The sequence below is a fragment of the Neodiprion fabricii genome, chromosome 4 (assembly GCF_021155785.1).
Source record: "Neodiprion fabricii isolate iyNeoFabr1 chromosome 4, iyNeoFabr1.1, whole genome shotgun sequence".
Classification (NCBI taxonomy): domain Eukaryota; kingdom Metazoa; phylum Arthropoda; class Insecta; order Hymenoptera; family Diprionidae; genus Neodiprion; species Neodiprion fabricii.
Window position 1 is genome coordinate 29,892,899 of NC_060242.1, and position 12,445 is coordinate 29,905,343.

Below are 12,445 nucleotides of genomic sequence, written 5' to 3' on the forward strand. Positions count from 1 at the left end.
GAGAACAGCTGAAAACACCGGATGAGGATTTGGTGGATCGTCATTACCATTGTTTAGCACAAAATCAGTCCCTCAAATAACATTTACTTGTCAGTTGTACAGTTACGTGGCAGGGGATCAAGGGATGGAACGGGTTGGCATACATATGTCTGAGTAATCGGAAAATACGAGCAGAACTGGCTCGAGTTTGAGATACGGCTCGTTTTTTACATCCGAATGACAATACGTCCAATCTATTGTGAATCTCATGCACTTAACCAATATAGATCTTGGTATGAAAAATAAAGACCGAGTTGAGGTGAGAGAGAAAAAGAGAATGAAACGTTTCCATGCGAGTTTCCTCCGTAATGGCAAGTCCACCCGGATGAGATAGACGCGCAAATCACGCGGTGCAATATTAATGGTATATGCGCGTTATAACGGTGTACAGTATTTATGATTATGGGGCTTTTCCAAGACAGCCAGTATTTTGAAGGTGCTGCGAAATGAAGTGGAGAAGAAAAGAAGGAGGTTTTCCCTCTCCGCTGGCCCCGCCCCGCTTTCCCTCCCCCATTCACCTTCCTTCTCGCCATGGAACAACGCAAAGCTCTCTCAGGCGTACATATATTACGCTTGCTCTGTCCCGGTCCGCTCATCCCGTTTTGGCATAGACCCTTCACTCCCCCCGTCTCACTTCCGCTCCGTTCTGTTTTCTCTTCTCTTTCCTCGTTTCGCCCTCAGCTACGTCAAGGCATTCAGCTCTGCAGGAAGGGTCTCGACATTAGTCGTTCTGTCCTCTGCTTAACCCCTTTCACACCCCACTGCACTCATTTGGGCGTAAGCGTTTATTTAACTGTAACTCCCGTGTTAATCGAACGATACACACTTTCATATTCCGGTTGCTTCGACGACTCGACGGCACCGTCTCAATTCAAGAGTACGGACCAAACGAGATCTCTTCATCGTTTGAGTCGAATAATTTTATCCCCATTTGTAGGATTAACTTTTTTCTTTCAAATGTCGAACTATAGTGAAAGTCCCGCATCAATTGCAGTTGAACCCGACCAGCTAAGAATTGGGGCGGCAGAATCGACTGAGGTTAAAAATAATTGGAAAGGAATGATGATGGGGAGAAGAAAGAAGAGTAAGGGAGGTACCGAGAACGAGAGAACTGGAGAACCGCGAGTAGAGTTGCGGAAAGGCAATCACAAAAGCTGATTGGCCCCACAAGTGGTTGATTAGAAGTCGATAAAGTAGAGCACCGTTTCCACGTTGACCTCCTTTGGTTCGACAACGAATTAGGTATAATACGATCGGACGGTAGGCGTTTTCAATCAGCGATGTAAACACGTTATTTGCATAACGGTACAACTGTAATTATATTGAGAATTGGGAATAGAGAACCGAAGCATAAATCCTCCGCTTACGCTCCCCGGCTTCCCACAGGACCGTTTGTTTTACGAGTCTCATATATAATTCGTTGACAGCTGGTTTATACAGGCACTATATACTGTACCGAGGCGGCCGCTAGTGCCACTGCTGGTGCACCCCAAATTTCCATGTTTTATTCGCTCTGTTCAAAATCTAACCTCTGCGGCCATTCGCGGCGTGCACAGTCTGGTCAGAGAATAGGTCAAGCGCTGTTTAGCCACATCCACAAAGAGCAGAGTGGTTACCATGCAGCCCTCCGGAAACAACGATTCACGGTATATCCGCCATGGGTGTTTATCTCGAGGATAATAATTATAGCGTTAAAATAATTGCGCGCTACCTCAGTTTATTCATACGTAAAAGGATTGCCTGCGGCACCCGAGTCTTGGCTCGACCTCCTTTTCGAATGATCACGCTTCCGATATGATGTATGTATCGATGCAAGTTCCCACCCCTCAATCTCGCTCTATGCACGGCTCCGTGCATTTCTTTTTATTTTTCTCAAACCGCGAGAAAACCTCTCTGTCAGCCACGACTTTATACCAGCACAGCTCTGCTGCTCGCACGTTTTACATTATATCGATATATACTCGCGCGGAAAACTCGGATGGGATATTTACAGGAGATGGAGCAATACTTGATGGATATCTTTGTTGTCACGCTCCATCTCGGAGAATGCGACAATCAATGCATTCCCAATCAGTCTCGAAGTCGTCCGTAAGAGTGCTTTCTTGTCGTTCTTCCTCTTTCTTATACTTCCATCTTGGCTTGATGATGAAATGAAGGAAAAGATAAAAGAACCTCAGAACTGTGGAGTGAAAATATTTTCTTCCGTACATTTTCAAAAGTTAATCTCGACAACGTTGTCGCTGCAGGCAATTGAGGGATCCCTGCCCCGGGTGGTGTAGATTGAAAGGACCAATAGAGGATACGGCATAAGGTGTGTTTGCGCAGGACGTCAATTCCGGGGAAAGATTTTACCCCTAGGGTAAACAAGGTGAGCCTTTGGACCCAATTAAACTGGATTAGTCGAGCGCCAAGAACTATCAAAGTAATTCGTAGAGACGTGGAACCGTAAGACGTAGCATTGTTTCCACCGTTTGACACGACTGGGTGAGAGCTGAGAGATCACGGTTAAGGACCGAAACCGTGCTGATAAATGCCCGGAGTTCCGCGAGGCTTCTTCGTCGATCGATGCGTCGAGCTAATTAGTCACTGTTGCAATTAGACCGCGCGGTCAGGAGACTCTACCATATTTGACCGAACGAAAGAAGCAGAGATTTAAGGTACGTCCACCTTTACGCAGAGATGACGGGAGACTCGATTATAAATTTAGGGAGACATACACCGTCGAATGTAGAACGGGGCGGTGTATTCAGCTAAATATCATTCTTGTCTTGGTCTTTACTGACTTCTGTGTGATCTGTGTAGCCACACACACACGGATGCGGAGTACAACCACATAGATAAATCGTCTGAGTCAGGTAGGCGAACGTAGCGCACGTGACCCAACGTAGTGTAATAACTGCGGACATTACGAAGAACATTTTGGACCGCAGACCGTTCGTGGTCGACACGGAAATGTGGATGCTGGCGTACGTGGCGGCTACATATGCCTCCATAACTATTCTTCCCTCTCCGTCTCCAGCCCACTCTCGCGCTCCCAGATTATACGTTATGCACACGCGGCATGTGTGTACGTGCAAACATCCACTCGTACATCGCATGCATCCTCGTAGGTTGGTGCTTTGGCGCGGGGTTCTGTACCGTCACATAAAATATTCCTCACAAGCCCGCGGTTTCACTACGGAATCTATGGAGCACCTGTAAACCAGTTTAAGTACCTGACTTCTTCCACCATCGATAAAAGTTTCTATCCTTCTTAGAGATAATGGCCCCTACGACGATTTATATGGATACGTAACGCCTGGTCTCGGGGGCATCTTATACACGTATTATACCTCTATGTCTAGCCGTCGCTCCTGTATTGGCATCAATTATCATTTTGATGTCCTTATGTTCCCTGTAACGGTAAACATGGTTCTGGATTCTAATGCGTCATGATTATAATACTCTTCGTGGTACAATGATATAATGGTACTTCCGAGTCGTGAGTACTTTTTGTTTTCCAGCGAACGTTCCACGCGTATTATAATCTGTACACGCGGTGCAGGGCGAAATTAGACCTGGTGAGTTCGCCAGTCCTAAATAATTCATATTTAACAGTAGAGAGCATCCATATTCATTGGGCCGAGTCGTGTGGCTATGTGGGCTTTGCTGGTGTACATAGCGAGCCGAAATTAGCGTTTATTTACCTTGCGAAAGGAGCCGGTGGAACGGAAGGTTCAGAGATTCTCGGTAATGTCTTTGCCTGCATCTCCATTGGTCGGTGGCTCCCGTATTTCTGCTTCGCGGAATGTCGAAGAATGGGGTGAAGCTACAATCAAGAAAGCACGCGACCATTCTTGGGCTCCAAGCTCTGCTGTGGGGGCTCCGGAAAGGCGATCTTCCACCCATTGAGTCCCGCCGTGCTTAGGTGAGTCTCTTGCACGCCATTCGGAGATAATCATAACAACATCTTGAATCGTCCTTGGTACAAGCATTTCCCGAGTTTTGTCAAAGCACAGATTATTTGGATGACGGACGATTGCTCGAACTATTGTATTATTTTTATAGATAGCGAACTATCGTCTGAGAAATTATTTTTTGAAAAAAGACGTCTGGACCCTGTGAAACGAACCATGGCTCCACAATGCGACGGAATTCGAATCGTCACTGATACGAGTTTGAAACCGTTTGAAGAAGTATAAGGTTATGCACGACGATCAGTCCAAGTGCAATATTCAAAGAGATCCGAATAAGTTACACCAGGAACGATTTAAGTGGAGCAAAGTTTGACTCGTAAGACTGTTAATGTTTCGTTTCAGAATTTTATATGAGAGCTTTCTAACCGTAATGACGTTGAACTTTCTTCTGAGAAATTAGTTTTGAAAGCAGCTCGCATTGCTCCAGTTACATCCGATCTTGTACAACGTGTACTCGTATCTGCGTTACAACCTGATCGCAATGAAAAATTCTATGATTAAAAAGCAATTCTCACAATACCATCATACTATAGGTATAATATTTTAATTACAACTTCCATTCTATTTCCTCTTGTTGTACTGCAACTTGCTGTGGAGGTGAAATATATTCACCGTTGATAGGATTATTAATTTGTTGATTTACGTCCAATCTGAAATCTCGCCAACTGGCGCAGTCAATATTGTTTAAAATATATAAATCTGTCAGCAATTACTCGGCTGATATTGGCTGAGAGGGTGGCTCTTCGAACCCCCGACTGTCTGCCGCGCCGCTCTCATCCCTTTGCATCCTACGCAGCAGTTGTTCGGTATTAATTGCAAAATTTCATGGGACAGAAATCAAACAGTGTATTCTCGTTATAATGATAAAATTACACAATTAATTTCACACCCTTGCGCGTGGTAGCTACGTGCAAAATTGGCCAGCCAGTCCGACCTCTCGTTCCCTCTCTCACTCTCTGCGGATGTGTATTGATTTTATCATTTGCTGTCCTTTCGTGATTGTCCTCCCCGTATTTGCGTATACAAATATAGACATATAACACACGAATTCAATCGATTATACAGACTTGTTCGTCATCTTTTGATGTTCAAGATTCGAACATCGCAATCAATCACGCGCGTGTGGTTACTTGTGCAATGTTATAACCCGACGAAGGAACATATGTTGGAGACGAATGTGAAAATCATTGACAAAGTAAACGCTGTGCGTTATGTATGCGAAAATGGATTCAGTCTGGCAAAAGCAAGACGTGTGGCGTCCTCTCATCCGCCTTATGCCGCAAAAAAGATTAAACCGTACCACAGTATTAAAGGGTCTTCTGACGTAGCGCCAAAGCAGTCTGAAAGACACCTCGTATCGCCGGGAGGCAATATACCCAAGATAAGCTCCCCGGATTCCGGATTATTTCGAGAAAGATGCGGGGGGGTTTTGGCTTTTTACACAGCGGGCGGTCCTGTAAGGCGGAAGAACGTGGCTTTGGACAATTGCCTCGAAACAGAAGGGATTTGATACGCTTTTGAGTAAGTCGAATTTACGGCGTCTTAAAATTAAATACCCTCGCTCATTGGCATCTACAAACAATCGGACGATACGTTAATCGTTTATGGTTTAAATATTTGAGATGAGCGGGGGGAAAAACACGACGAGGAAACGGGGAGTGGATAATAGAGACGTTGCGGTTAGATTCATCCTAGCGGAGTCATTACCGGTGACTATCAGCTATATTATCATCGGACTAGGAAAAACCATGGGCTTGAATGCGAATGGGTGGAGAAGCGTCCATGAGGGAGTCGTCAAGGCATTCGAACTGAAGATTAAGGGGGAACGTCGTAATTATGTTAGGCGCAATGGCTGCTTTCGAACGACCGTGAATGACTCGAGAACGTTAGTCGAACAAAGTGTCTCTATAAATCTAGGCGGGTATAGGGTGCCCTCTTGTTCGTAAATTTCTGCGAACCTTTGTGCATCTGACACTGTCAAGGGGCAGATTTTTCTCCACCTCTTCTGTTTATTTAAGAAAATGGAAACATACAAGAATCTGTGGACTGTACGCAAAATCCTACGGCGAGTGTCAGCGATCGCTGCACGTATTATTTCTGCTGCACCTTCGTGCATCGCAACTTGCGGTTGCGCATCCTGTTGGGAAAGCAATCGATGGTAATTTCCTTGGTATTGCGTTTACTCCGGCTTTTAATATTGAAATTCCTGGCAATACGGTGAAGTGTAATCTCCGCCAGGATAAGAGATTCCGTAGGTTCTAGACAGACACACACACACACACACACACACACACATGGATACACGGACATACGGACAAACACCGAATCGAAAGAAAACGCACTTAGCTTGAAAATAAACTCGGTTAGGCGTTCGTAGTGTACGATTGATCTACAGATTCTCAAACGCTCTCAGTACAACCGATTTTGCGCGTAATGGCCGACCAGAAGGCAATTCTATTTCCGCGAGGTATCAATGAAACTATTTTATGTTCCAGCCGAGAACTCTGGCCGTTGGAACGATTGGAGCTGAGCTGCAGCTATCACATGATCCGCCGGGATATCCTGAATCCGAATATATCCTCGGACGAGTACGAAGACCTCGGCAAAGAATCGCCCTGTGCAAGGTTCTGCGAAAGTGGATATTGAAATTGGCCCCTATTCTCATATCCGGGGGTCATTCGGGGACCGAGCAAATCAGCCCGAGCCTCAAATTCTGCAGCGAATAAAAAGACATGACTGAGGAAGCTGAGGATTCGTATCGAATAATGATATAACATATTGACGCGAATGTTCGTGTTATTGTAAAAAGAGAAAGACGCAAATGAACTTCTTGATATAGATACTGAACGAGCTGCTTGTAGTTGGAGTTATTCAATTAATAACAGTAGCTTAATCGATCCATGTAAATAATACATTACGTACCACCAAGGGTACGTACATTTATACGTAACTAACAAAAATTGTCAAATTTCTACGTCTCGCTTGTTGTTAATTGATATTTATTCTAATTGACGACAAGTCCAAATGTAATAAATATCATCTCTGTACAGCTTCATGTCTGGACTGTTTGAGCTCGCGGAGCTTGCTGTTTGCGAGTAAATATTCATCCCAACCTTTGCAGTGAAATATTTTAGAAATACGGTATGAGATTACGGCTTGTACCTTCTTTATTATTGTGGGTTTTTGTTCGATCACTGTTCACTGGATTATGTTTAATCATATTTGAATGACCAGATCGAACCGCAATAGCTATTTCAGGGTGAACACAAGTAAAAGGGTATTCTAATTAATCACTGAACTGAAAACTTCTCTCAAATTCAATTTGTCTCGTATATTGAAGTATTGTCGCTTGAATATAGGAATAATTTAGGTATGATTTCATTTTTGGCAAAAGCGGATAAAAGTAATTTACGATTTCGTTCGTGAAATTTATCGGTACAGGTTACCACTGGGTCACTCTTAATGGTATGCGCAGTGCTTTGTGGTGTACAGTAAATACTGCAAACGCATTTACCGTCAGTGGTTGAACAGTTCCAGTAGTTTCGTGATTTTGGCACGGCTAATTTAAATCCCATTTGGAATATCTGACGTTCAACGTTTTACAATTATTTATGATTTAAAGGCGCGCAGTTATCTAAATTTGACCTATATCTCAAATTACACTAGCAGCACTACTCGCAATCACGTCTACAAAACATCTATCTGATAGAAACACGAAACTCCCAATCAGATTGCAATCTAGTGACAGAATTACGGTAGATCTTGATTGTCAAACTACATAGCACAATGCCATTCCGTATCACGCTGATTGGACATTCATGCAAAAGGTCATGCTAATCAATTAGGAATTTTACCGAAAAGGATGCTATTTTCGTTATTTTCAATTCTGTGGTATCTGTTATCAATCATCGGAACAATCAGTTGTAGTCGATGATATTGCGTTGAATACTTTCTAATCATTATTTTTTACATATTCCGTAATTGTAAGACATCGATTTGGTGCAAGACGTGAACCTCTTTTCAAAAATATTGAGCACTCAACTGACTTCAACAGTTAAAGTTACTGCAGTCGGGCAACTTCGAATTACAATTCTAAGTTGAAACGATCTCTTTTGTCTATCTTTCAATATCACGAAAACTACTCCGTGACTAGTATATATACTATTTTAGCGGTGCGGTATAAAGAGATATTTTGATAATAAATTTTATATATCTGTTGTCAAGTCAGTGAAATTCTTGAGATACGTCTAGCGAAGAAAAAAAAAAGTGAAAATCAGTTCGATTCCGGTAATCAGACATGTTATTTGACATTAGTGATATTTACACGTACTGATATAGTTTGCTGATAAGAGTAAATAGATTAGAGAGTGTCAAACACGCATAATGATTTAATACCCCGGTAAAACTTATTCACTTTGGAATACTCCGATCAAATGAAGACTACGTATTATTCAATACTATAAGATGTAATATAATTATAGTGTAAAAAAGACAATGTACATATTATATTATACCTACCCCGAACACTATCAGCTTTCAGTATCCAGAATGATCGACGATAGAGGTAGATAAAGAAAATTTGAGCCAGACTCCAACGATTCGAAAAATGATATTTTGTAGATGTTAGACGCAACCCGTAAAGAATATTAGTGATAATTTTGAAATGTTAACCTTGACATAATAGTTTTTATATTCAACTTATAGGCATAAAATACGATGATATCTTGACAAGTGTGTAATTTATCGATGAATGAATGAAATACTCACCCACAATACTCAGTGCCTGCTTATTTACGTCTAATAGAAATTCAATTTGTCTTATGATCGACGATGGATATTCACGAAACTTCGAAAGACAACGATAACACTGCTTCATTCATATCACAGTGATAACACCTTGCTGTTAAATTTACCGTTGAAAAATTCGAGGCCTCGCGCAGTTAGACGACAATTGTTGCTTCTTCGTTTACATACAGACGTAAAATATTCAAGTGGAAATAAATACCATAATGTGTACACGATTACAGTAAAGCGTGAGCCGTAGTTTCCCCATATGTAGTTTGATATTCGATTCTGCAATCCCCGCACTTACGTCTAAACAGCCGCGTTACACGTTTTCCGATTTATCGACAAGATAACAAATATATGCGCGATCTCGTCTTCTGGCTGTATAGCGGTGGGCGATACGGTGTACTTGAATTATAAGATTAAAGGGATGAAAAACGAGCTTCTATATTTTCCGTGCAATGTAATTAAAAAATGGTTAAAGGTTTATAGGAAGGATGGAGTAAAAACAAAGCGAATATAAATGATGTTTGTAAATATTTGTTGTCATGCATAAAACTTATTAGTTATACGGGGTGATCGGAAAAAGATGGCTGGTTTGATTTTCGGGAAAATTTTGGCCGATTCAAACCATTGTAACACAGTAACGTCGTTTACGTCATTCGCTTATTTTTATAGCCTGTACGGTGAGCTATGATGAATTTAAACGTAAGCCTGATTCTCGTTCACCCGGTATAACAAAAGCGTATGATTATAAAACTTTTATTGTTCTCACTGCTCTTTAACGTCTCAAATATTTAATTACTGCTATAAGCTATAGTAGTACATATATGTATAGAAAATGTTATCATGCAAATTAGTAATCCTATCACGTAAGAACCAAAGAAAAAAAATTGTCTTTGTATATTTAATCTGAACGCAATGTGTATATAATAGAGTAAATAAGATCTGACATAAATTTCAAAAAATTCCCAGTGTGCGATTTCAACACATTTTTCAAAGCTCCGCTGGGAAAACGTTTTTTTTTCACTCCTCACATCTGCGTTCGTTGCAACTTACCGCTTCAATCACTTTAATGTTGTTACCGTTCACGTGGCTTTTTTCAACATCGAAATTGTACATATATAACGTAATACGCGTTGTACTATTATCATTATTATCATTATTAATATTAGGACTTGTACCGACTGAATACTCATCGATGTATCCATTAATCTGTAACGGTGTGTATGTACGTATGAAAAAAGAAGAAGAAACGTCAGAGTTCATAGAATTGAGAAGTCATGAACTTCAATCACACTTTTCTTTCTTACAAAACCGTCACGACGTTGTGCACTAAGCAACTGATTTAAGATGCACACGCATCGTTGTATCTCACAGGAAGCAATTACATGAAAATCAATTCCTATTGCGTGAATAATTTAGCCTTGCTCATTTAGTCGACCCGTATTAATATTGTATTGTAAAGTAATGTAACACGATTCACGACAAATAATAAAGATTTCTAGTTATTACTTGATTTCTAATCAATTGTTGCACGAGGCTTTCAATATTTTCAACTATTCATCCAATTTTCCCTTTACTCTAAAGCTACGATTAAGAATCAAAGTCTGCAACATTCACGAAGACAGTTAGAAGCCTCTCCCGTGAAACGGGTGTAGCCAATCACTCACGTAACACGAAATTCGGATGCCCACCTGTGCCTGGACATGTTCATGGATGAGTAGAGGATGCTCGTTCATCGACTCGCGGACTCGAAGCGGGGTGGCATTGCACAAACGATGGGCAATCGGCCCATCGCAATGCCCATTATTTTGGAGCGTTACAGCACTCGACTCGAGCCAACAGGGCTGAGTCAAGAGCGGTGTAACACGGCTGCTGTAAGCCATGTAACAAGGTAAATCTGAGAGGATGGCCTGAGCGAATTGTACCGATCCGCCTGCACGCCTGACGCCTGTTCACATCGCAGGACCATTAAGGACTCATCACTGTTCCTGTGTAAGCTGAATCCAAAAGCGATTCTCTATGATTGCGAACAGTTGATGATATTCATCTCTCGGTTTGGGGATAACGAGAGCGATACTATAACTGCGAAAATTTGGAACGAAATGATGGAGTGTTAATACATCTGCGTACTAAATTATTTCGCGTTAATGACGACGTGACTGTCGCTTATCTGTTGTTTCTCCACTTCCTGGCACCCCTCATTAATTAGCTTTCGACGAGAAGTAAACAATTATTTCTTGCAATAATAGAAAGTTTCATCGACCCCTGACTCAGTGACCCCACTCGGAACGTTTCGATCAATCGTATTACTCTTGGAAAAACAGGAAGTTGAGATAACAGAGACAATTTACCGCTTACGCTTTCTTATACAGATTATCGCGATTAAACGATAGTCCCGTTGCATCTTGAGAAATGTGTTAAATTTTTTCTTACCACCAGATATCACGGATCAGAGATAAAATGCTGACAGACAGTGAGGTGTGGACGAAACGTTCGCGTATCTCGAACTCCTACCCCTTTCATTGGCGAGTTTTCTGGCCAGCGGCAGCAGCTATACATGCATCTATTGGCATTATCGCTCCAACGGATGAGCGGACACAGACAAAAATAGGCACCTCGACCGTATGTTCGCTTACGACACGTCAGCGGTGTTGACAGAATCCTATTAGTCAAGGGAGGTGTGATGTCTGATAACGTAACTCGATGGTCAAACCTTCCAGTGCAGGAAGCTTACGTCCCGGTGGGCACACGTGCGATCCGCGTTCATCCGGACATTGACCTTATACTTCAGCGACATACAGCGATAGGTATAAATCGGCGAAAGTGGCAATGAAAACAGAAAATAAATCGTTCGGCTTTAGTTTTGAAATGTGTTGTTGCACCGCTACTATCGAGTGGAAGGTTAACGGGACTCCAAGCCAAGTGAGAAATTTCATTATTCATGTTATAGATAAACTTCATGAAACAGCTCCACCGGCTGATCCATCAAAACAAAGAATTTGGCACCGAATTCTCTTATCCCTCACCTCTACAGCCCTAAGGTGGAGGGATATATCCAACATTCGGGGAGTAAGGCCGCGGGGCGAGAGAGAGACAGAGAGAGAGAGAGAGAGAATGAGAGCCTTGCCTTTCTGATTTTTCCATTATTTCGTGTCCCCTGTTCGCCCCATTCTCCTCGCTTTTCTTATTCGCTTTCATGAATTATGAAATAAACCTCAAAGATATCGTCCCCTCCGTCTACTCACCCGCGTCTTTTCCCATTTCCACCTTTCTCTCCTGGGGTGGAGGAAGAAATCGCTTTACAAAAGAGCCGTCGGTCCATCGTGTTTCATACTTTTTCGTAAATGTTAGAAACGAGCTTGCTCCACGGATAAAAGTATAGTTTCATCCAAACCTATTATCGCCTGAATCGTATCTAATAATATAACTCTACACATATAGGAGTAGGACGGGCTTACGGATCGTTGGAACCCGTTGTACGTTTCGACTGTACAACAAGTTTGAAATTTGTTTAGGATGACCAAATTTGAAATTTGTCAATGAAAGTCGATGTTACTTGTTTTATTTTTCTTTCGTTTCCTGTTGCTGAGGGAAACAGTGAGCATTTGTCACGAGCCACTGAGCATTGCTGAAGTAGTGCAACGATCACTAATATGTCT

General features: G+C 42.0%; 1 protein-coding gene across 1 annotated transcript in view; it reads left to right on the plus strand.

The window, feature by feature from the left end:
* LOC124179812 (toll-like receptor 6) overlaps nt 1-10,306 on the plus strand; it is a 98,213-nt gene extending 87,907 nt beyond the window's left edge. Inside the window, exon 2 of the mRNA XM_046564575.1 lies at nt 6,491-10,306. The gene's annotated coding sequence lies outside the window, so the exon portion shown is untranslated. The remainder of the gene's footprint in view (nt 1-6,490) is intronic.
* The last annotated feature ends 2,139 nt before the right edge of the window (nt 10,307-12,445 follow it).